The sequence below is a fragment of the Homalodisca vitripennis genome, chromosome 3 (assembly GCF_021130785.1).
Source record: "Homalodisca vitripennis isolate AUS2020 chromosome 3, UT_GWSS_2.1, whole genome shotgun sequence".
Taxonomy (NCBI): domain Eukaryota; kingdom Metazoa; phylum Arthropoda; class Insecta; order Hemiptera; family Cicadellidae; genus Homalodisca; species Homalodisca vitripennis.
Window position 1 is genome coordinate 57,575,181 of NC_060209.1, and position 27,068 is coordinate 57,602,248.

The window sequence follows — 27,068 nt, forward strand, 5'->3', positions numbered from 1 at the left end:
TTACTCGACATGTTTGCTTAAGCCTCCGGTACGTTAAACATACATATACGAGGCCCAACTGTAGTATGTTATATATAACGTATAACGTTACGTTGAATAACAAAATGTTTGATGAGACTCGGAATTGAAGGGAAAGAATATTGCACAATATTTGTAGGGATACCGCCTATACCAGCACACAAGATAATCCGTTACTAGTTGTAGAGATGTAACAGTTATTACCCCTACTGTCTAATCGTTACTAATGGCACCCATACATGCTGAAACTGCTGAAACGTCAAACGTACAGATATGAGACATGCCCGTACTTCTAGTGACGGTGAATAGCGAAATGATTGATGAGACATGGAAACAGATGAGGCGGTAATGCACAAAACTTGTAGAGGTACCGGTCACCCACACAGCCACCCCTTCTTGGTAGTAGTATATCCACCTACTGTCAACTCTTAGACGTTCACAAGCACTGTTAGTATAGCTTTGTGGACTCAACTTTGTGACAGTTTATAAAGAAATTGTATTTAATACGTGACTGAAGATGACTAGATAAATCTTGACTGGTTTTAAAAGCAATTATGACTGAGTATCAATAGAATCTCATAATATGAATAAAAAGGAACGAGTAACAATAAAATTGAAATCAATTTGTAGGCGTATACATTGTTCATAATTTGTTGAACTATTTATGGGCCTGCAAATTAATTAAAGTTATATTGTTAATATATACATACACACACACACACACACACACATATATATATATATATATATATATATATATATATACATACATTAACAATAAAGATATTTATATATTGTGATTTTTTATGATTATTTTGTAATCACTCGTAATAATAGAATACTGTATTTAAAAAATATGTGATCATCCTTAAAACTCACAGGATATCATTGTAAGATCAAATCGAAACAGAAATTTATATTTCATTTAAATTTACATGTTTTATTGCAGGTTATATTTATTTTTCAATATTTCGATTTATTATAAAGAATTTATAGTGTAATGAATATATTTTTTGTTTTAATAATGTATTATTAGTAATAGATATTCAGTAATTCATTAAAAACTACGGATCACCGTACGTACCATTCAATTTTAAAACACATTAGATCTTTATTTTTCAAATGTGAGTAGCTGGTGACAATTATTTCTGAATATACTGCAGCAAATTCAGCCAATAATGAATACATAATTCAGTAGGTTTATATGATAATGTTATCTGGAAGAAGTAAACACTATATGTACAAATGTTAAAATATAACGTACATAGAACGAGAAAAAACCACAAAACAGTAAGTCAGCACGAACAGAATGCGGTTCCTGTAACAGAAGTTGCTAATTTAAAGTAATATCATACAAGTGGTGTGGCAGATCTTGCCAAAACCTCGCCCTGGAATTGTTGTGATGTAAAATTACCCTGAATTAATGGGTCTGGGTCACGCCCTGGAGTCAAGAGCTAAGAGTTGGCACGGAGACCGAATCCCAACCCTTTCCTTCTTCGCCCAGTCGTTGTCCTGATTCAATGTATTCTATCTTTTTGATTGAATTGATGAACTAAATGTTTTTCAACGTGTAAGGTATAACTTCCAAGGACATGTGTTTCATATATTACGTGTGTATATGTGTTTTTTCTGTATAAACTATACATTTTTGATCACGTTTAAAAAAATTATGAGTATGTTTTCTGTTTTCAGTTATCATGGATGATTTTGTTGAGCTGTGAAATGTTAGGGGAATTGGAAAAGAAACACGAGTTTTTAAATCTGGAATTCCCCAACGTCCTAGCTTGTGAAAAATTTTATTCTTTGTAAGAATTCAATCATAAGAAGGTTTAAATCCATAGAGTACAGTTTTGGAAGAATCCAGCCTCTTGAAACTCTCAGGTTATGGAATTCTCCACCTTCCGGAACTGGGATTTCACGGCCCATGGGAGTTCCCAGACTTATCGACGTTTTCAGTCTCTAGAACTCCCATAATATAAAGATATTTTTGGCCTCTAATTGCTTTAAATCTGGGAATTTCTCGTCTATAAAATGTGCCGACCTCTGAGATCTCCAATGTTTTGGTTTATACGTTCACAGTATTCAGAGAGTTGAAATGAGGATAAGAGCTTCTAGCTTTTGGGAGTTACCGACTTCTGGAAGACAACAGCTTCTACCTTACATGAGATGTACACACTTTTAAAATTTCCGACTCATAGGAATTCCGTTCATTGCGAGCTTCCGACACCGCGAAGTTTCTGACCTACGGAAACTCTCGGTCTGTGAGGGATCCTAGTCTGTGGGTTTTATAGCCTGAGAGACCCCCTGGTACACAAGCTCTTTTTTCTAAAAGACTGTGGCCTAGTTTGTGAGGGGGGAGGAGATTTTCTTACACTGTAGTTAGACTAATAATTCTTTTATATCATTGAGACCTCTCAGCGTCTGGCAGTTTCGAGATGAAAGGCTCTGGCCAAACACCGCTTGATTGCTTAAGGCCCTTGACCACTATTATCATCCGATGTGTGTTTCAGGCACTCACGTGTAATGGGGCACCCATTTTCAATAGAAGAATATGCTAGCTTTCTTAAATTTTCCATGGAGCATCAGTACACGCCGTGTTGAAAATTGAAACACAAAGTTGTCTCTGTTCCCCATACGATACCAAATATTAATTTGCTTATCAAGCTTTGCTTCTCGCAGGAGAGTTCACTTCCGCTGTTTTATACCTCTCAGTTGAACCCACACTGGGCACAGCAAAAACCGATGTGTCACTTGAACACTTGAATCTGAGCGACCTTATGGATGTCCAGGAGTGGCACATCACTAATCGCAAATGTCGAGATTCTGGGACGCAAAGGTAATTCGATAGGTCTAATCTACTGCGGGAGATGAGTTGGTGGGATACGTTCCCTAAGAGTCAAAGGTTCGTACCAGCCCAAACATAAGTATGTGCCACTCCCTGCCTGCTTTAACTGGAGAGGCTGGTTCATACCTGGCTGGCTTCCCCTTCTTCCAAAGGGGACATGGCTTGAGATTAGTGCCCTAAATTCTTCCTAGACATGGCTTGAGATTAGTGCCCTAAATTCTTCCTAATGGATCTCGAGAGGTGGTGGTCAATACTCCCCACCTTACCCATCCAGAATATTCGGTCACTCCGGAAACAGTGGTCACATCCTTATAGGTCTGGCTGAATTTCTAAGCTTCTCGTACTTAGAGAAAAAAAGTTTTGCTTAAAATATTAGTCAGTAATCTTCAAGTTAAATTTTACGAAACATTTCTTGTTATTTATGTGAAAAACTATTTAAATTCTAAAGCTATTCTATTTAGAATCCAAAAGAGCACAATTAGTTTTATTCATAAAGGTTTGCTCCAAAACAATTTATAGCCAAATCATCCATAGTCATTTTTATTAAACTTTCTGAATTAATAACAAAATAGCAAATAGTTCTGATGAAAACATTTCTATTTGTAGTGTTCTCTTGGGTCAAAAAAGTGTTAAAAAATATTTGTTGTGATTTGTTCTATACAGTATCCTTAAAATATTTGTTATCAAATCACATGGATTTATAAGATGTAATAAGAAAGCGGTTTAGGCCTTTATCCAAGGCACTTACAACTATCTTGCTTCAAAATATTTTCTGTATCACGTCGATAACAATTCTGATTCAAACGCAGTTATTTACAATATGTGAACAATAGATAGGCATATTCTATTGATATTTAGTATTGATTAATACTTTTTATTTCTAAATATCTTAACAGGTGAAGATCACTTTATCATGCGTCAAATAAATTAAATTACAAAAATATGTAAAGTTTCGTTTTGAAGTAAATTTTATCGTGACAAATATGGTAAAACATAAAAACTCTGTTTTATTTTAAGGCTTCTCCTAAGCATAGTTTTGATCTTTCATGAGGCTAGAAATTTGCGAACTTCTTTGAAAAATCTAATAAAAAGGGAAAATCTGAAACACTATAGAAAAACAATACACTCAAACATAAAGATCTATCGTGATATAAGAGTTCAACAAATTCTAAGAGTTTATTTATATAACTCATGTGTACCAGTGATATGGGTGGAATTTAATACAGTATTCAAGATCTCCACGAAAACATTGTGAATTTGTTCTTGGGATCAAATTAATGAGAATAATACACTGAACATACATCGTATTTACCTTCGTAACTACGAGTTAACTATATAACTCGTATATAAATAGCATATACTGCATCAATATAAATTGTACATGTTAACTAACGCGTATAAAGTAACACAATATTTTTAATGGTTTTCAATAGACTTAAATGGTGACCAATTTAAAACATTGTCGAATTTCATAAACAAAAACAATAAATACATTTAAAAAGCTACGAGGTTGCCCCTGAAAAAGACAACATTTCAGAAACTTGTTGTGACGGATCTAGTGACAAATAACTGAGAAGAATAATTAACTAGTCTTGTGTAACCATTTAAAGGGAGTTTAAAAGGGAGTTTTAGGTTTATTCAAATATTCATAATGCATTCGATTCAAAATTTGTAACAAATAGATATACTTACAACACTTTGCGTTGTATAAAACGATAAGTCAACTATAATGATATTTTACATGAGAGAAGTCGGTGACTTAACCGACTTGAGGAAAGTACTGTATTTTACTTAAGTCTTTTATGGATCAGAAGTTTTTAGAACAACAGGAACATAGGTACACTAAGAAATAGAAAACGTGTTCTTTCAAATATTTTTGAAATAAGAATAATTTAAACAAACTTCTATGAAAAGTTAGCAAACACGATATTAAAACGTAGTTTTAAAAGTATTTAAGAAATCAAAATTCTTATAGCCGAAAGTATCCGTTAGAGACCTCAGGGTGGTAATATGTTACTAATTTATAGTGAGGGAGTGGACCGGTGATAGGTATCGATACAGTCGATATAAAGTGGCTCTGAGATTTATAGCGGGCAATATTATTAACCGGAGGTCAACAAACAGCCGAGGAAATGTGGCGCTGAACTAACAAACAGCCGAGAACACAAACACGCGATCGCATACAAACAGCTGATCCATTAGCGCCCTAACTTGATTTTAAACAGGAACAACTCTGAGAGGCCTTAATAGGTGAACTCCAGACTTCTAACAGATTAATCAGTGTTACGGAATCTAATTTCCTATACCCAATTTTCCCTCCGTATATTTGTGTCCACCGCCGAGAGTTTCAGAACACATTACATTTTATACAATTAAGTAAAACAATGTAGGTACATATAAATGTTTATTTTAATTTCATTAACTATATTTAATGAAATTTTAATATAGTAATCTATTACTTTTATAACGAAAGAAATAATTTTTCTGAATAACTATACTCGGTTTTAGAAAAATAACTTTTGTTACAGGAAATATATGAGCTAAAACAATTTTATCGTTTACATACTTTTATCGTATGGTGAGTAAACTTGTATTCTTTTGCACCGTAGGAAAACAACAAACGGTGAACAGAACACACATAGGTTACACTCATACGCCATTAACTTATCGTTTTGTAAGAATAAAATCCAGGTAAATTAACATTCTAAGATTCTACGTTTAAATTTGTTGAAAATAAAAGATACTTGTCTAAAACTTGTTACCGGTGTACTCGTATGGTACCAGCGGTGGTAGTGGTTATCGATGAGCTGTGCGTTCTCGCTGTAATTCTCGTTGGAGTTTTAGCTAGCAATTCAAGGTCAAGCGACCTTAGCAGATTAAATTATTGATTGGAAGATAGGACGATGTTGTGAAGAGTGTATTTACAATGAAAATCCACAAGATTTTAATAGTTTCGATGATTTCCATGTTTCTCAGAAGTGGGATGAAACTGAGACATCGGTAGATCATATATGTCATATTTAAATAGTATTTAACTCACATCTGTTTAAACGTAATCGTAAGTGTGTAAGGATGATTTCTTGAAAATCAAGAAATTACCTCTCAAAACATATTTCACCATAAAAATGAATCTACATTTTTACCAAATGATATAAATTACCTCATTTTATAAAAAATAAATGAACATCTGGCTGCTTCGCCCTAACCTAACCAGCTAAAATAAAATATCTTTTAACTTTTTTAAACAAAATCTAAATTTAGTCAGTATCTTGGTATTAACATTAGAGATAAATCGATTTACCATGCCGATTAGTGAGAAAATGGATACATAGTTGCAAGTTACATAACTTGCTTGTAAAATAGCACGCATTTTTGTATAATACCTTTTTTGAAAATCAGTAAAGATAATCAATCATTTCTAATGAAGTGAGTATTACAGTATACTTATATTTTATATGCTTTTCTGAACATTAACCAGATTAAAATAACACATGTACTAAAACCATTCAGATTAAATCAATTACACTCTGGGCTTCAAGAGAGAAATAAAAACCAAGAAAGATAAAGATCTAAACTAATTCCATTTAATGTTGATATTATTAGTAATCCATTTAAATGTTTCAGAAACTAAACAGTAGAAACATACATTCTTGAAGCTCTTCTCTTATTGGAAATTATCTATTAATTCAAACAAACTCTCCAATAATGTAGTTTTTATTTTTGTGAGGCCTTTCATTTTCACTCTTTTTCAAACGCAAAATTATTAAAAGAAGTACAAAATAAAAAATTCCTTGATGCATATGAAACAATTTTTATAAAAAAGAACCAAAATAATCTGGTAAACAACGAACCTGGACCTTTTCAAAATTCACCGTTACTTTATTTGATTTAACTAAATATGAACTTTATTTTTATATATACATATAACATACTGTGCTGTCATAGAATATTACCTCTTTGTATTTTTAATGACATATGTTTTTATTTAGTACAAAATTGTTTATGTTCCTATTGTTATTATTACTTTTATTCAGTTGTGTGAGTCTGAAGATGTACTCATTGAGTATGAAAGGCCTCACAAAAATAAAAACTACATTATTGGAGAGTTTGTTTGAATTAATAGTAGAAACATATTTGATGACATTGATGAAATCCCATTCTTGTACTAAATCAGTAAAAGTGCATTCACTAAAATGAACATATAGTTAAATAAACCAACTTTAATATCAAAACATGTTTTTTTGAAGTAGAGTTGAAACTTCACCGAGGCGAACCAATCTTAGAAGTTAAGACTTGTCAATATCTATTAGAGAAGTGTTCCAACAAATGTTTCAGATGCCCTGGGATGTTTTTGATCAATAGCTATTCTTTTAATATACAACCGATTAGTACACTTTTATGATAAAGTAGCGTACAAAAGAATTTCATTAAATATTATTTCTTCCTGAGAAAGATGAGAACCTATTAAGAGAGAAACATTTGTTTGTAAATGAATATTAATAAATATTTCTAAAGCTACGTTGACGATGTTTGTGACCTGTTACGTGACATGTTCATGTTGCCAATTGCATCTGTCTTTTAAATTCATGATTTCTTTTTATATTTGAACTACTAGTAGCTCCTGGCATCTGGCAGCTATAGAATTTGGGAGCTCATAAACTCTGGCAAGTCTGGCTCTTTGGGAGGTCTCGACCTGTGGCAGTCTCCTGCGGACTTTGGCAGTTCCCGCCGTCTGGTAGTTCATATCCACAGGAATCGTACGGCTCTCGAGAACTCTCAGCCAGTAGAACCTCCCGGCTTTGGAAGTTTCCAGGTCTATTACCACTCAGGGGAAAAAGGTTTCTGGTCTCTTGATGGTGTTTGTCAAGACCATCAAAGGTTTTTTTTTGTCACTCCAGAAAAAAGGTTTTTCCAGTTACCACCTTCCAGTTGAATCTACACTGGTTATATAAAAAACCATTGTGTCATTTAAATGTGGACAATCTTACAGATGTCCAGGAACGGCAAATCACTAACCACAAATTTCGAAATATTGGGTTGTAAGAGTGGTCGATAGGTCTAGTCTACTAAAGCGGGGGACGACTTTTGGAGTGGGTGGAGGTCCCTTAGTTGTTTACTTAAACATGAGGGAGTGCTTGCTGTTCCCTGCCACTTTGACTGGAGAGGTTGGGACAGAGCAGGACTCCCATTCTTCCAAGCTACTATGCCATGAGATATAGAGCACAACATGGGATCTTGGCAGGAAGTGACCCTTCCACCTTAACCAAACTGAATACTCTGTCCCTCTTAAAGCGAGCGCAAAGGTCCTTTTAGGACTAAGTCCATTGAGAGATTTCTTAGCTTCTTGTTCTAAGTTCTTTTTGGGTAATATGTTTTTGGTTTATTAATTATTTATTTAATAGAATACTCTAATCAATTTTGGCTAAAACCCAAATGCAAAACCGTCTTGGATTTTTGTTTTTAAAAATAGTTACACATAGACCTCCATCGTCTTGTCTAAAGACTGTCTCAAAACCAGATCCTGGGTTATCATTCACCACATGATCTTCACATTTGTCACACCGGTAGAATGTCCATTCTAATTTTGGCTAAATTAAAACTAGAAGACGTCTTTAGTTTGTGTTTAAATAAATGGTAAACCACAGAGCTTCGTGATCTTGGCACAAGAGTGTGTCAAAACGCCATCCTGGGCGAGAATGTATCACGAGATCATAAATAAATAACAAATAAATAAATAAATAATAAATAAAAATGCCTTTATTGCAAGCGTTTCTCAGTATAACAACTGCTTTACAGAACAACTCTTGTCATATCTTACACTATTTACAATACTGGGAAATAAAAATAAAAACTAAAACCTATAGACTAAAGAAAACACCCAAACAAGACAAATAAATTACTGTACAATCATTTTTCTTAGGTTACTTTTAAAAACAGTAACAGAAGTCTGTTTAAGGTTCTGGGGGGGGGGGGTCATTGTACAACTTTGGGCCAAAGTAAGAAAAGCTCCTCCTCCCAAACTCATGCTTGACTCTGGGAAAGTGAAGCAGGTCACCATGGCGGACACTGCGTTGAGAGACCTCCTCCCGAAATTGGAGCTTCTCGATCAGGTACCGCGGCTCACCCAGCGCAAGCACCTTGTGGATCATGCCACATGTCAGGATCCTGCATACATTTTCCATGGGGGACAAACTGACAGCATCTCGGAAGGGTGACACATGATCAAAGCGCCTCAAATTGAAAATGAATCGAACTGCAGAGTTTTGCAGTCTTTGAATCCGATCTATGTCTCCCCTAGAGATACTGTTGCCGTATGCAGGATAGCAGTAATAAAATACAGACAGAACAAGAGAACTCATAAGCCGGAGCTTAGCGGATTCTGGCAGCAGACTTCTAAATCTGTACAGACCCCTCAGCCTACCAAGGGCACGCTGGATAGCATGAGTGACATGATCAGAAAAGGTGAGCTTACTGTCAAGCACAACTCCGAGAGTCTTGACTGACTCAGAGACAGACAGGCTCTCCCCACTGAGCCTTACTCTCACTCCTCTCTGACCAAGGACCTGCACCAGATCCAAGGCGATCCATATACACTCACTATTACATACCACATTACTTTATAAGTAAACATATACTGCCATGAAAGTTTGTTTTTAATCTGTACGATGTATATTTTTTGTAGTCTTTATATTCTATATTATGGAAATTCTTTATTTTATTTATTCCATAATTATTAAAAAGATTTATTACGAAAGCAGCAATTCTATTTTGTAGAAGATTTACTCATAGTAATATACAAATGTTAAACGGTAGAATGGAAAGCGGGTTCATTAAATTTTTAACCCTGTTTAACAAATGACCCGGTTTGCATAGATTGTCTACTATGTGTGTTTACTGGCCAATCACCGTAATTAAACGGAATTAGGGGGCCTAACACAAATATTTGCCCAGCAATTAACTGCAATTCTGTTTCACATTCCGTAAGTATAATTCATTAGCTTCACATTAAAATAATCTTGATTATGATTCTTTCACGCTATAAAACATTACCGTGGTATTGAATTAAAACTTTTACAATTATGTTAATTCAAATTAAAACTATTTTTCCTTGGAATAAAATTAAAATTGTGGAAGACATCATTACATACCAGTTGGTGAGCACATTATTGATTGTTATGTATATTCCTAATATATCTACTGATAAGTGTAAATAATAACATTTGTCTATCTTTTATCATCAAGATTACGGCCACAATTCATAATGCGTATTTAGGAAACTTAGACCGTCTATAAACTATTAGCAAAGTCCAGTTTTTGTTGAGGCCAATCAGATTGAAAGGGATGGAGGGAGCTTCCAGGGTCAAAACTTATACTACACAACTACTACAGACAATTTGTAATTGCATTGATTTTAGCCAAATTAGAATAAATATTTGCTAGGAGTGATGATATGGGAGACATGGCTTCACCCCGGCACCCCATCAGACAATTATCAGATGATTCTGCGATGTGATCGGCGTGCTGACTTACACGGCATTGCAGACGCGGTGACAGGTGGTGGCGTTGCCTTGTATATTAAGGAGGGAATCTCCTTCGAGCAGCACACACTTACTGAGGATGTGGGCCCTGGTATCGAGTCTCTTTGTGTTGTCCTGAGGATAAGGGGAGTAAGGCTTGGTTTATGTGTGGTATACAGGCCACCACATGTAAGGTACACCTCACTGTCAGCTTTGTTTCACTCTATCTTTGTTAACTTGGCTATCGGATCGAACTCCATTATGTACTTGGGCGACAAAAACATAGATTTATTGTCAAATAGTTGTAATGAATCCAAGTACTTACGCCGACTCTTGAAAGAATACAATGCAATACAATTAGTAAATGAACCAACAAGAGTGACAGCAACCTCTTCCACCTTGTTAGACCACATAATAGTGGACAGGTCGATCGAGGTCGAGAGGACCGGCGTCATCGATGCAGCAGGCATTATGGACCATAGAGGGGTGAAGATAACGGACCACAAGTTGATATATTGTTGCCTAAAAGTTAAGAAAGAGAAAAAAGAGCCAAAAATGATAACCTATAGAGATTTTTCAAAATTCAACCCAGAAAGTGCTGTCAAAGCAGTCGCGGAGATTGACTGGGAGAGAGCAATGCACATTGACGGGGTTGACAATATTGAGCACTTCATCACTACCCATGTTATAAGTGTATTTGATTCACATGCTCCAATTGTATGCAAGAGAGTGACAAAAAAGAAAGCCCCGTGGAGGAACGATGTCATAAACAAGCATACTAAACTAAAAAGCAAACTCCGTAAGATATATTGGAAAACCAGGGACAGTAAAGATTGGGAGATGTATAAAAGAACACGCAATGAATTGAATGGGATGGTGTGGAGAGCAAAGAGAGATTTTTTCACTGAGAAATTATCCACTAACAAGGATCCCAAAGATTTTTGGACTTGTTTGAAACAGTGTAATATAGTTATAAAAAACAGAAATGAAAACATTCCACACCAACTGAAGCTTGATGACATCAATCAGTATTTTGTCAATATGGGGAATGGAAATGAAGCCAGAGTTGAAGAAATCGATGTCTTCAGAACGAGTAAGAGAATTGAATCGATGAATGATTTTAGCTTTTCTGCTGTCACTGAAGATGATGTAAAGAAGCACTAAATGAAATAAAATCTAGAGCTGTTGGTAGTTATGAAATATCCATCCAAATGATTAAGGCCGTGAGTCCGTATGCTTTGGGTGCAATTACTCATCTCATTAACAAATCATTGATGAGCGGTGTGTTCCCGCAGAGATGGAAAATAAGTGTTGTTCATCCATTAACAAAAGTAACGTCCCCTAAAAGTGTCCAACAACTGAGACCCATCTCGATTTTACCAGCAATATCAAAGATTATGGAAAAGATAGTAACACGTCAAATAGCACAGTATATGAACGAAGTAAACATATTACCAAAAACACAATCTGGATTTAGAAAAAATCATAGCACATGCACTGCCCTGGTAAGTCTGTTCAGTGACTTAATTGATGCGAAAGATAAAGGGATGTGTAGTTCACTAGTGATGCTGGACTACTCACAAGCATTTTATTCCCTTAACCATGAACTTTTGTACGCTAAGATGCATTTTTATGGCTTTGGCAAAAATTCAATCGAGTGGGTAAAAATCATACCTAGGAGACAGAAGTTAGGTTACAAAGATGGGAAGTGAGACGTCAACTTCACTTGTCAAAAGGCGAGGTGTTCCTCAAGGAAGTTGTCTTGGACCTATAATGTTCAACTTATATACGTCTGACTTCCCAAGTTGTGTTCAAAGCTGTGCAGCTCACCTGTACGCAGATGATTGTCAGTTGCGCTTGTCATACGAGCCTGGCTCCATTGATGAGGTTATTGAGAAAATAAATTCCGACCTAGTGAACATCAACACTTGGTCGGTTAACAATGGCCTTAAACTCAATATAGGTAAGTGCATTGTCCTTCATCTTGCCCCACACAATCTGGTGCAGGTCCTTGGTCAGAGAGGAGTGAGAGTAAGGCTCAGTGGGGAGAGCCTGTCTGTCTCTGAGTCAGTCAAGACTCTCGGAGTTGTGCTTGACAGTAAGCTCACCTTTTCTGATCATGTCACTCATGCTATCCAGCATACCCTTGGTAGGCTGAGGGGTCTGTACAGATTTAGAAGTCTGCTGCCAGAATCCGCTAAGCTCCGGCTTATGAGTTCTCTTGTTCTGTCTGTATTTTATTACTGCTATCCTGCATACGGCAACAGTATCTCTAGGGGAGACATAGATCGGATTCAAAGACTGCAAAACTCTGCAGTTCGATTCATTTTCAATTTGAGGCGCTTTGATCATGTGTCACCCTTCCGAGATGCTGTCAGTTTGTCCCCCATGGAAAATGTATGCAGGATCCTGACATGTGGCATGATCCACAAGGTGCTTGCGCTGGGTGAGCCGCGGTACCTGATCGAGAAGCTCCAATTTCGGGAGGAGGTCTCTCAACGCAGTGTCCGCCATGGTGACCTGCTTCACTTTCCCAGAGTCAAGCATGAGTTTGGGAGGAGGAGCTTTTCTTACTTTGGCCCAAAGTTGTACAATGACCCCCCCCCAGAACCTTAAACAGACTTCTGTTACTGTTTTTAAAAGTAACCTAAGAAAAATGATTGTACAGTAATGTATTTGTCTTGTTTGGGTGTTTTCTTTAGTCTATAGGTTTTAGTTTTTATTTTTATTTCCCAGTATTGTAATTAGTGTAAGATATGACAAGAGTTGTTCTGTAAAGCAGTTGTTATACTGAGAAACGCTTGCAATAAAGGCATTTTTATTTGTTATTTATTTGTTATTTATTTATGATCTCGTGATACATTCTCGCCCAGGATGGCGTTTTGACACACTTTTGTGCCAAGATCACGAAGCTCTGTGGTTTACCATTTATTTAAACACAAACTAAAGACGTCTTCTAGTTTTAATTTAGCCAAAATTAGAATGGACATTCTACCGGTGTGACAAATGTGAAGATGTTTTAATTCTTAATGAATTTTAGGAGGGGTAACATGAGACTGTATCTATTAACTACAAATAATACGAGTGCTATAATTATTTGTACTTTTAAATTAGTCCAATACCTCACCATTTAGAGTAAAGCCATAAACGAGAGGTTCACTACAGTACAATATTGATAGAGAAATAAGTAGTACTATTTAAAAAATCTTATTTATACTAGCAAATACAGCTTCAAATGGCATATATCGTTAATTTAAATAAATTTTAATCCACAGTTATTTATAAGTACCCAGCTGTTACCCGCGGTTACACACCGAATTTTCATAATCGAAGACCGTAACTTTCGTAGTGAAAGCATTTATGATGTAATATGATGGAGTCTTACACTTGGTTTAACCATAAGTAGACATATCAGGTATTTATTATTTCAGTACCCATGTTGAGAGACTCAAAACGGCAATAAAATTCTGACTGCTTCTATTTGAGATTTTCATGTGTGAATAAATATATGCATATTTGTATCGAAAACCTAATTTCGTGTAAAAGTGTCAGCTTTCGTCTGTGTATGTTTATTTTCTATCTAAGGTATTTCAAGTACCTTAGTTGAGTTTGTCTTGTGCCCCGATCAAGAACATATGTACCGACAAAAACGAAATTTCATAAAAAGCGTCCGCTTTCGGGTCTTTTAATTTACTTTCTATCTAAGATGTTTTCAAGAGCATAATTTTTATGTAAAACTTTATTTGTGTAAAAAAATATACAACTTGCGTACAATCGGAAAGAGTATTGCGGTCCAAAAGAGTAAGATACGACCGATTAAATTCAATTTTAATTGTTTATGGGCCCACAGTTGAGTTTATGTTGTTGCATTGACCTAGAAAATAAACAGATATGTGGGCTTTGGAATCCAACTCATATTTTAAAGCGTTTGTTTGTAATTTATCTGGTGATAGAAGTACTATTGATTTTTACCCCGATCAAGAAAATAGTTTCGGAAATGCTAATACTAATGTAAACTTTAAAAAGTGTAAAGTGGTTATTGCGGGTTATTCATTGGAGATAGAAATATTCAACAGCGGAATTGATTGTAGGCCATTTTGAAATGTACAATTCCGCAGTACGTTATTTTGTTACAAGTCGTAAAGTTTAATCAGTATTAACAAAAAAAGCGTTCAATATAGATTCATAGAGAGACTAACACATTTACTTATTAATTAAACGGATTATCTTTGGAATTTCCTACTCGTCATTACCTGAGAGTATGATCTACGAAAGATTTGACTTGGGAAGAGACAAGGGAATGATTGCGTATAAAGTAATGGGACAGTTACACAATGCAATATTGTTAAACACACAAAGACAACAGGCGTAGAGGGAGTGAGACTCATTAGAGAGATTATACATAATTGAAGGGAGAGTTTAATTGTGATTCACGAAGTGTGTCCGGGACAACAACACGGGGTAATCGTGCACCATTTCTACAACACAACCGTTCTACTTTCAACGGACTGGCAAGTAATTAGAGCCTTAACTACGTCAGTTTACGAAGGACAATAAGAGTTCTGTTTGTTGGATATCCGTGTGGAACCGAAAATATGTTGGTAGATTATTGATAAATCTTAAACATTGTTAAATAGAGGTTCTCAGTCTACAATTAGTTTATGAGTATAAAATGTTAAAAAGTTATAGTTAATAAAACTATAAACTACAATTGGTGTTTTGTACTGACAGACGGAATTTACTGTACACTAGATGCCTTAATCTAAAACTTGTGTTCACTTACACAAGGGAAATGTCAATGCCTGACAATATACAGAAAATATGTACACGTATACTGCGAAGAAGGCTTCATTGGTTCAAAGTTGTACCTAACATATATAGCCTTTAAGCAATAATCATGGAATGCCACTGGGTATTTCATTAGTCTCTCTTTTATAAACCAATTATAAACATGTAATAAAATATAAGGTTTACATTAGTAAACCTTATTTTAATCGTAGTAATCCAATATTAATCATATCAGTCTTAAAGACTTTCTACGGAACCGTATAACTGCATCCCAGAGTATCTAATGATAGAAATGAACACCTAATAACTAATTACTTTGAAAAATTGTTATATTGTATTTAACAGTTTCTAATATAAAATACATTATATTATGTATTTAACCTCTCTCGTCAGCCAAGTATGATCTTTTAAAAAAGATAAATCCGTTCGACGGCGTAGCGTGAATATTGACAGCCAATTTGAGTTGTGTAAGCATACAAGCTAGTTTAACATGAAGTTTAACATGGAGGAATTTCCATTATGTCGTCAATATAAACGTATATATATATATATATATATATATATATATATATATATATATATATATATATATATGTCGTCAGTTGCAACACTTATGGTAGATCGAAATAGGTGACTATTATTAAACCTATAGCGTGTTGTATTGCAAACGAATTGGTCAGAAATAAATGAATAAAACTTATATTAAAAGGTGAAGTTTAAACATTTCTTTTTATCTTCTTTTGAAAAGAAGTAATAAGTTTTATTTAAATGATCTTAATAGGGTCTTTTCTATTATACGATTGCATTTATAAAATAAATTCTATACAAATATACTAATATGAAAGTCGCCCCTCTTACCCGAATTTATGAAATTATTCATAAAACGAAAAGCTTTATTTGTTTTTTTACAATAAAAACAACAGGGATGTCTCATGACACCGGCGGCGCAGTACATTCTGATATTTCCTGATAGGTAGGCTAGCTCTCAAGGGAAGTTTTTCTTTAGCTGCTAGTTGCGCCTGTAAACCTTTAATTGTATGGTTAATAATTAATGTTATTGTCTTCAATTCAAATATGGAGAATCTACTTTCATATCATTGTGTTTGTAAAAAGTTCTTTTTAATTTTAAATCTTTCATATTTGTATTGAAAATTGTTTAACAAAGCGGTCGTATAGTGGAAACAACCCCAACAATGTCATAACAACGTATTTTGAGCAAACGGACATTGAACTCCCTAAAAATAATGGCTTTTCGGATATTGAGAAACACCGCCATTAAAACTTCTAGAGTTATAGTTATCAGTTTGAGGGTTTATCGGGAACAAACACCGACTATAAACACATTTAATAACGTTTTTAATGTATAGTTTTCTAAGAAGTAAATTTAAAAATTCAATTTAAATAAGAGGTTATCACATTAATATTGTGTATATTTTTATTAGTAAACCAATTTTAGCTTCTTCCATCTTTATACTCAAAATGGTCTACAAAATTATAAATATTTAACACTAACAAATTTGAACGCAATAAATATGTGCTATAAAAATTTGTTATAAGATTGTGAGGATATTGTGATTTGCATGGTGGTTGTAGCCTAAGACATAATATTTATGTGCACAAATTTAAGATTGTGTTGAAATAAGTGTCAAATAATGTAAATGTGTTTATCCTTTCTATCAATTAAACTTTCATCCAACCGTAATTATAGATTTCGATTATGAGTCTTAGTTAATTGCCCTTCAAAAGTAAGAAGAAGAGAAAGTAACGTATTGGTGTATACAAATCAATATGTTTATTTTGTACATCTAAAAGAGTGGTATAGATTTCCAAATGATATTTTCATTCGCACGAAATGATCTCTTACTTACCAATAAAAATAAACGAGATCTTCGCGGCAACCGTTTTATAGACTGTAAACAAGGCATTAGTTTCATTTTGCAGGCCAGTACCCGTTTATGGCATCATTAACAGTGGCTTGGGTCATCGTTAACTTTTAGTGTGGATTTCCAACGACAGATAACTCTGTAATCTCTTTACAGAAAACGATAAGGAAATCTTGATTCTTAATGGTTGTACATTTGAACAAAGAACAAACCGAATTAAAAATGTGGTTTTGACTAAAATGTTCTACAATACTACTGAGTAAGTCTATAGCCACATGCTTGGACACCCTCACATTCCCTAACTTCGTTAAGGAGTCCGTCTCCACTCCAGCCGTCCCGTGATACACCCCCTCCACCCCTCCATCGTCGAGTCACTGTATTGTGTTCCCTTTTTACACGCAATTCTTTTTTCTGAAGCAGTTTCGCTCTCCACTCTAACCCTTTTTACTTGCCTGTATGCTGCTAATTGGAGTTTTTGTTTGACTTCTGCAAAGCTCCATATTCTGAATGTGAATGTCTTCTTTGAAGCATTTTCTCAGCCAAAGGTAAATACTTAAATGAGGTTTTAACGAGATTTCTTGAATATATGATAAAAGAGAACAGCTACTATGTATATCCACTAACACTAACCAAAAACATTGTTTTCCTACTCACACATTGATTTTAGCTGACTTATTCTTGTACGATAAATCTGTACTGGTGATTAATTTTTTACTTTAATAGTGGAGGCTTAAGCTCTCTAAGAGGGATGAGAGCTGCAAGTGGGTACAAGTATTATTTTAAACTCCATGTACGATTAGGCGAACGAAAGCTATGATGTGTAGAACCAGCTTGGGCTCACCTAATGCGCGTTGTGGATTTCTATAAAGATTCTCACTCAATACCGTTGTTTTATCAATGTTATTTTGAGTTATATCGCTTTACCTAATTTTCCTCTCATTATTTTTATATTTTTCTGGCGTTTTTTAAGTTTTTTATGAATTCTAGATTTCAAAATTGATAATCCTGACTTTCAGTATTAGAATAAAATAAATTTTATATTTTGTGATGTGTTCATATTTTATAAATAAAGACTAAATATTATCATAGTTCTAATTCTTTGGTGAAATAAATAAATGATTGTAAATTGTAACGAATTTCAATATCCAATTAAAAATCGATGCACCATTTTGGGTAAAGTACTTTAAAACATTGAGTAAAGTAAAAAATAAGTAAAAGGCTTGAAGAAGAAATAATATTTAGTAATTTATGGTTATTAAATGGATGGCCGATTTGATGTACTGGTTATAAAACATATGATGAAAGAAAAAATTATGTATAAGAAGATTGCAACGATATCATGTTAACAAATATGAGCAGTTCTTGATTTGACAGTTTATTTCCATTGAAAAAATAGGTTTTCATTTTAAATTTATATTTTATATACATAAAAGAAAACATTTAACATAGCAAATCAAGTGGATTGGTGTTTTAATCATAATATGTTTTACTATTTACGAAAGTAATATCACCTTTATTATTTAGAAAGTTGGAAAATATCCCAATAAAATAAACAAATAGTGTTTTTCTACTGAAGAATCACAAAAAAAATATATTAATACGTTACAGATGTAATTGCAAAAATCGTTATTGGTTTTACTAAATTAATAAAACATATATAGCTAGCGTAATTATATATAATCTACTAACAGTTACTGCGACTTCGCACGCAATTTCGTACGCCTTGCACGTGTAACAGCACTTCTGTTTTGTTTCCAACGCCAATGTTGAACTTGTCTTATTGCCACGAAAATATTAAAAACTGTATATTTAATGGCCATTGTAATTTATTCCTAGTATAAGATATTTCTAGTCCCACACAATTTAGTTTGCTTTGTTGCCCTGATCAAGAATTTATATGTATAAGTAGGTCTGAGAAGTCTATTTCTATCTTTAAATTTGTAGTAAAAGTTAGGTGACCAAGAATTGCATACTTAATATTCGCTACAACGTACAGTTAATGGTATATTTAACTAAGAATTTTAAGTTATCTTATTAGAATATTTGCTTACTTTGCGCTCAACAGCAGAACCAGAAATGTAGAAATAAGAAATTTTAACTACCAAGCTTACTCTATACTTCCAAGAGTATAAATGGAAACAAATTGAAAATAGTGGTAAAACTAATTAAGCATACAAAATGTTTGAACTCCTGTTTATTATATTTATTACAGTTATTATATTACAGTGGATAACATTCAACAGGCTCTTTCAAAAAATATTTCGCAACATTACAGACCAGTGAGGCTTAGCCGGAGAAATTTTCGAAATAGAAATTGGAATATATAATAACTAGAAATACTAAAAAAAGACCATTTGAAATTTATTAAGTACAAACGGTCAAGTAGTATTTACGTAATAGACACACATACAAACAGAAACACACGCACGCTCTCTCTCTCAACAACTATTCAAGTTTATCGTGTGTATATATATATATATATATATATATATATATATATATATATAGCTTGTAATTTACACAGTTCCAAAGAATTGCTTGATATCGTACCCTACCCTAGTTCAGGGGTGAGTAAAATACAACATTAAGTACAATCTGTGTTTTCATGACAGGAAGGGAGGATCTACTTACCCTAAGAAAGCTATGAATAAAACATAACAAGGGACATCTAACCAGCCTAAATAACAACGAGCTTGTCTGGAGAGTTCCAAACTTAGCTGAGTTTCAGGGTTTCAGTTAAAGGCAGTTTTTACTTATTACGTACAGGAATACATCATTCGATTGATCGTTAAACTTAGGTCACTTAACTGTAATAAGTTTATTTTAAAATATTTATATTTTATTAAGTAAAGTTTGTAACAGTGATACAAATTTTCATAAAAACTGTTTAATACATAGCTTATTTACATATTTTATTCAGAAAAGTAATATTTATTATAAAAGTGTTTTATAATTGTAAGGTTGGCGTTGATAATGTAAGGCTGTGGTTAGATCTTCGCTAAAAATATATTTTAAGCTAGGACGATTGTGAGAGGATTTATTATATTAATACGTTCGATCATCAATTCAACACACTCACATGTACTAACACATATATCATTATATCAATATTCAAATTACGTTAGTTCATTTTACATAACATCAGAGATCAGAAATATATATTCAGCACATACATTTTTAATATTAAGCAAGAATATAATTGAACATTGGTTGCTATATTACAAGTACCCATAACATAACATTGGTCCATTCATTGATTTTAATAACAACTGTTATAGTTAAACATTATATCCAAAAATATTTGGTTTTACATTGTTTTAAATTACAAACTAAGCGTGGGAAATCTTTTTTTAAACATCTAAACATTTACATACATTTTACGTTATTAAAATTAGTGAGTTAAAATATCTAAATTAAGAACATTTACATGAATTATATGAAACTGATAATTATGTATTTTAATAGTAAACAAATAATTTGATCTCTACACATGATAATTTTAAACGATATTCTGCTCAAAAGGCCATATATTTTTATTTAATATATCACTCTCTTCTTTATGTAAGAAGTCATATTGAACAGTTGAAGGCTCCTAAAAGGCCTGTGTAATTTACTACAGTTTTATAGAAATTCGTGTTTAAGTTATTTAAGGAAATAATACTTTTACTTCAAAATAAGGATATCGGTTGTTTTCCATTTTGAAGAATTCTCTTCACTTTGGGTAAGCTGAAAAGCTGCAATATTCCAAAGATATGAGTAAATCATAGTGAATCTTTTCAGGGGTCTGTAAATATTCCGCAAAGACTTATTTGAACTGGTCTACCTCAGCTATTGTTTTCATTAAAGGTTTGTGATAAAGTTACGTCAACAAATGGGTTAAGACTGCAATCAAAAATGTCACAATTTTCGTTCCTTGAATTCAAAACTAAATAATAACGGGTTATCATTAGACATTCCTTTATGAGTAAGTTCTAGCGAAACAAAGTGTGTTGTGAAATAGAAATTAATTTATTTTTTGAATAACAATTGAGTAAAAATGGAAGGCAATTTTAACACAATTCCTTTTAAGATTCATACTTGTTTAAGAATAAATAATGTTTAGAAAGAATCTCGTTAAATGAGAAGGTGATTATTTTAGAGAGCGATCATTGTGAAAAGTCGAAACTAAGACGAAACCTTATCTCACTCTGCATTGTTTAGCTTGAAGAAAACTTACTTTCCTCTCATTATTCAAGTCGTGCCAGAACTTCACAGTGTATTTATGCAGACATTGCCAACAAAGTTTGACTAAAATCACTTTGGTAATCAATTAATGTTAAAAAGATTTGCTGGCTGGTAAACTTAATGAGATGTTTAAAATAAATAAAATTTTGACACAAAATAGGTATATGAAATATGTACAATACTACCTTAAGCTGTAATTCAGTGTGAAAATTGTTGAAGCTGTAGTATTATTGAATATTTTGAAATAAAACTAGACGAATATGAAAATACCAGTGCTATACTAAACGATATGTGACGTTTAACTGGGTGTATTATAACATATATTTAAAATGTTTGATAGAAACATTCTCTCAATAGGTTGTATGGAAGGAACCTAAAGTAGAAATATCTTTACAGTGAGGAATATTTTAAGGTATTGTGCAAGAGTATAAATATGAATAAAATACTACGTTTAGGGAAAAAGTATTACCTTACACGTATAGACTACTAAGACAAGTTATACATATAAGTGTTTATATATAATGTTATTGCTATGTTGAGTATATTTACAGAAAGTAATTGAATGTGGTATTAACAGGATAAAAAATTATTTACTGAGTATAATAGGTGAATAATTAGTTTAAGTAGTTAATAAAATAATACATAACTCACGATATATTAAAATATCCCTCTCGGCTCAGTCAGAAGAAATATATATTTTACATGTGCATATCATATTAATTGATAAACTGAAGATGTATTACTAGATTAGGTGTTTAATTTTGCACAACAATTTTCAGTATTGACATGCTAATGTAATACTTACACTTTAAAAAAACTTTAAAACTCCGTAGTCTTGAAACATTTTTAAGACATACATTGTTTTAAGCGTACAAATATCTTCCCATAAACGTGGATATTAATTTTAATATGAAATCATGTTTGCAAACATATTCCCTTATAACGGTTTAATTGTATACTTGATTGTATGATTTTTTTATAATTACCACGTATATAAAAAAAGATTGTATTGTTTTGGTTCTATATTGGGAATGAGTTGGGTTGAGATCCTGGAATGTGCATGGCTGCCTTTTAAAAACTTTTAATTGTTTAAGACTGGCTAACGAACTGATCTAATGTAAAAATGCTGCCCATCTACATATATTGAATTTAATTGGTTTATTTCCAAAAGCTTACATTTCAATGGCCCCGCTAAGTACAACACTTATCAGCGGGGTCCAAATTAAACTATCTTAACTAAACCATACAATGTATTTATGAATTTCCTATCAAAATTGGCATTCATTACTTTGTTAAAGTTTACAAGCAAGAGTAACAGCTGTATGCTTTGTTTTATTTTATCTTTACATTTCAAATTATTAACACTGATAAAACCGGTCTCTTAACTCTTAAAATTAAGTTCATGTTCCTAACTAACAAATTTGCACTGGTCATATAGTGTGATTGGATTGTATGATTTATATACAGAAGCAGTCGATGTCCTTACCCAATTCCAATCGGTATTAGACAAGTATAAATACCCTCTCCCATCAGGCGTTCCTTGTTCCTTGTTCCGCCACTAACAGTGTTTATTTCTGCAATTGCAATGCACGTGCAAAATCTAGCATGAATTTTGCTCTAATTATTAAAGTTCATTTTAGATGATTATCAATAAATAAATAACTGTGTTAATTTATTTCACCCATGTGTAGCATTTACAGCATTCAAAATATATGTCAATGTGTCTGTTTGCCTATTCAGTCTGTGATATGTGTTTGTGTTATCCCTGTGCTAACCTAATTGTGTTTTGGTATTGTGTTATTGTGTATGTGTTATTGCATTGTGTTTTGACGCATTTATATATTGATAATAATTCATTTTCCTACTCCTTCCAAAATGTAAGTTATTTCATATTGCATATTGTTTAGTCATATCTAACGAATTTCCATTCCCTAACCTCTCTTACTGCAATACAGTACGCGGCCACCACAACAACCTGCAGCTCCTCCCTCTTTAGTCTAGGCTTTCATACCATTGGCAAACCCTAGCAAACGGTTTATTATTGTATAGATAAAATTCATGTGTTATATTTGGCATGTGTTTATATTACAAAAAAGCAATAAATAATAATAAGTAATAATATTTAAACTAATAAACTTTAACAAAAACAACTTATATATCAACAACAACAAAAACTATAGGCTATGCTTTATAAATATATCTGTAACATTTTCTTAACAACAATCCCATCATCACATCAAAACATTTTAAACACAAACAACTGACAACATTATGTCAGAATTTGCAACAAAAATATACAGTTTACTCTGTATCTGATTTTATCTATAATAGGGCAACCAGATCCACCATAGATTCATGAAGCTTAATCAGGTTACATAAATAATTAAAAACTATTAAGCTAGACTATAACACAATAAATAACATATTATAATAACTATATACAGGGTGTACATAAAGTCCTGCACGGGTATAATATTTTCTGAAAGATAACAGATAAATAAACAAGATTTGGTACATCAATACTACACCTAAAAATATACTTTTTGAAGGAACTATCAGTTTTCTGTAATATCATGGGGACGTCCCGCAAGGAGTCAGAAGGAAATCTTAAATAGGAGCATAGGTCAATATGGACATCATTTTAAAGGGCTTATCTAGCAGAGTTTAATGCCGCAAACCGCACTCAAAAAGATTGATCCAGTACAAAATGGCGGCTGTTCAAAGATTTTACTTGGTTACATTTTATTAGTAGCCATAACCCCAGTAAAGCAAAACTGCAACCAAACAAATACTGCAGCTAACTACTACATTATGCTTGTCAGTTGTACAGAAGTGAATTATGACATTAGTTATCTCAAGGGTTACAAATTTGGTCCTAATATATTGATAACGGGGAAACCCTGATAACAGTAACAATTAGAAATCTCAGCGACCTATGACGATCGGAAACACTTCCTGTTTTCATAAAGTGTTGAACAGTTCTCCCTACAGTTGTTCTAGAAATTGGCTGCCTCTCGTGAAAGTAGTCATTAAATAAATGGCATGCTTCCTCGTGTGATCGTCTGTTATTTCCCCAACCAACCATCATAAGAAGTGTTATATGTTCACGTTCGTCAAGCGACATAGTGTAGTTGAAGAACTACAACCAATACGACAAACTCTTTTGTACTAAAGCGCACTGATAAAATGGATGGACAGCACTACTAAAACAAGAAAACTAGAATAGCCTACTATGAATAGACTGGCTAATAGGAAAGTCCTAACTACGACCCAAAGATAATAGATTTCTAATTGATACTGTTATCAGGTTTTCCCCGTTATCAATATATTAGGACCAAATTTGTAACCCTTGAGATAACTAATGTCATAATTCACTTCTGTACAACTGACAAGCATAATGTAGTAGTTAGCTGCAGTATTTGTTTGGTTGCAGTTTTGCTTTACTGGGGTTATGGCTACTAATAAAATGTAACCAAGTAAAATCTTTGAACAGCCGCCATTTTGTACTGGATCAATCTTTTTGAGTGCGGTTTGCGGCATTAAACTCTGCTAGATAAGCCCTTTAAAATGATGTCCATATTGACCTATGCTCCTATTTAAGATTTCCTTCTGACTCCTTGTGGGACGTCCCCATGATATAACAGAAAACTGATAGTTCCTTCAAAAAGTATATTTTTAGGTGTAGTATTGATGTACCAAATCTTGTTTATTTATCTGTCATCGTTCAGAAAATATTATACCCGTGCAGGACTTTATGTACACCCTGTATACTAGGCCTATATGTTTATCACATATAACACAATCTAATAATGTTTATTCATAATATTCAAAAGCATAACAAAACTATAAAAAATATAACATGGACCACAATAACAGATTAATATACACAATATGTTTATCACAGCAATAACCAAAATCAACAACAGACCCCAAACAACAACATTACAATAACAAAACTAAACTAAAAAAAATAACAATATTATGGTATAAGTTAACAACAAGTTAATATAGGCTATATATTTATCACAGCAACAATCATTAAACAACAGTAAATGTCCACAATAACATTAAAATAATAACATACATACATACCCTACATACTCACAAATTCTTCTTTACTAATAAACATAATAAGTTAATAATATCTAGAAATGTTTATACAGATCTATATTCTAAATTTATAACTCTTCCATTAACCACCTGTAAACAAGTTTTTTAAACTTAAAATAATTATGTTCATTAAAAATATAATTTGGTAGACTGTTATATTTTTAATGTACTATATATGTAGATATATATGTACCCTCTGTCATAAGGGACTATTGCAATACGTATATTTCTATGAAATGTTCCTAATTAATAAACAAATAAAGATGAATTGTAATCTCACCAAATAATATGTTAGGATTATAAAATTTACGACTTTAAGTATCAATATTAATATTAGAGATGTAGCCTCAAAAAGTGTTTGATGAAATTATATACAATAATAAACCTTTGAACACTTTTGATATATTTTTTTATTTCGTACGCTGTACATTTCAAACTCTATGAATTCATCTTCAGGTACATGTTTAGGTTTAAGGTAAATTAATTATTATAATTAATTAATTAATTAATCAAATTTTGTACGAGACTAACTTTGTTTCTACATAGACAAGAAAGAGTCTATTATACTGCAATGTCAAACCATGGAATTTAGGTGAGCGTCGTTAAGGGCCATCACTCAAATATTTATGTTACAGAGTTAGCAATGAATTAATATTCATATATACTAACTTCGTAGGGAGAGAGAAAGGGAGGCCAGATATGGCGGTTGAAAAACTGTGACAAAGGGATAATCCTCAGAAGTAAATGCTTCAACAAATAATTCAGAAAAAAACTTCAGTCGTAGCTGCCATGTTTTATTCATACCTCTCCCAGGTTAAACGCGATGCACCCTTTCTTTTAAGAAAACACCAATTTCAGTTTAAAGCTGTATTTTTATCCTCTTGAAACGAAAGTTGCTTCCGCGTTGATTCTCATTTCCCTTCATTGTTTTAACATGTTTTTAACTTGCTTCAGGTTAGAAAACGTTGTTCAACAATAATTTTATTCATGGATTGAACAGAGCAGTAGTGCTATTTACTAAGATTATATTTAAGATTTGAATAAATTTCAAAGTGATATTCAACTTAATATTATCATGATTACTTTATATAATTGAGAAGTATATAAGTTTGAAAGCAGTCTCAAAAAACTTCAAAGTAATTTTTCATTGTCATAGGTAGCTGTAAATAAATTTATATTGCTACTAGGATGCAGATATTCTTATAACTTTGCTAATGTAGTAAACAGTCTTGATTTAAATTCTTTCTTACATGCAATGTTTAATATCGGTATAACCTAATTTCTTTCATTGACGTTCATATGTCTAAAACAAAGGTTGGAAAAGTATTTAAGGGTTGGCTTTAGTCAGTACAGTATTTACAATGTTATGCAATTTAGTTTTAAACATAAGCCCTTTGCACTTTCAATGAGCGTTATACAGCACACATAACATGAAGGACTTTGCAAATTCAAATTGAATTATCTTTTTTTGTTTATTTAACTATATACTTTTTTAATTAGGTTTTGAAAAATCCAAAATAGTGTTGCTTTATAATGTAAGATTTATTATTATAGTGCGACCTTTTAAATAATTTATACTCCGTACTATTTAATATATTTGTATCAATAATATATGGACAGAATTTTATTTGAGTTATTCATAACCAAAGTAAGAAGTTCGTCAAGTTATTTTTCATAAAAGTG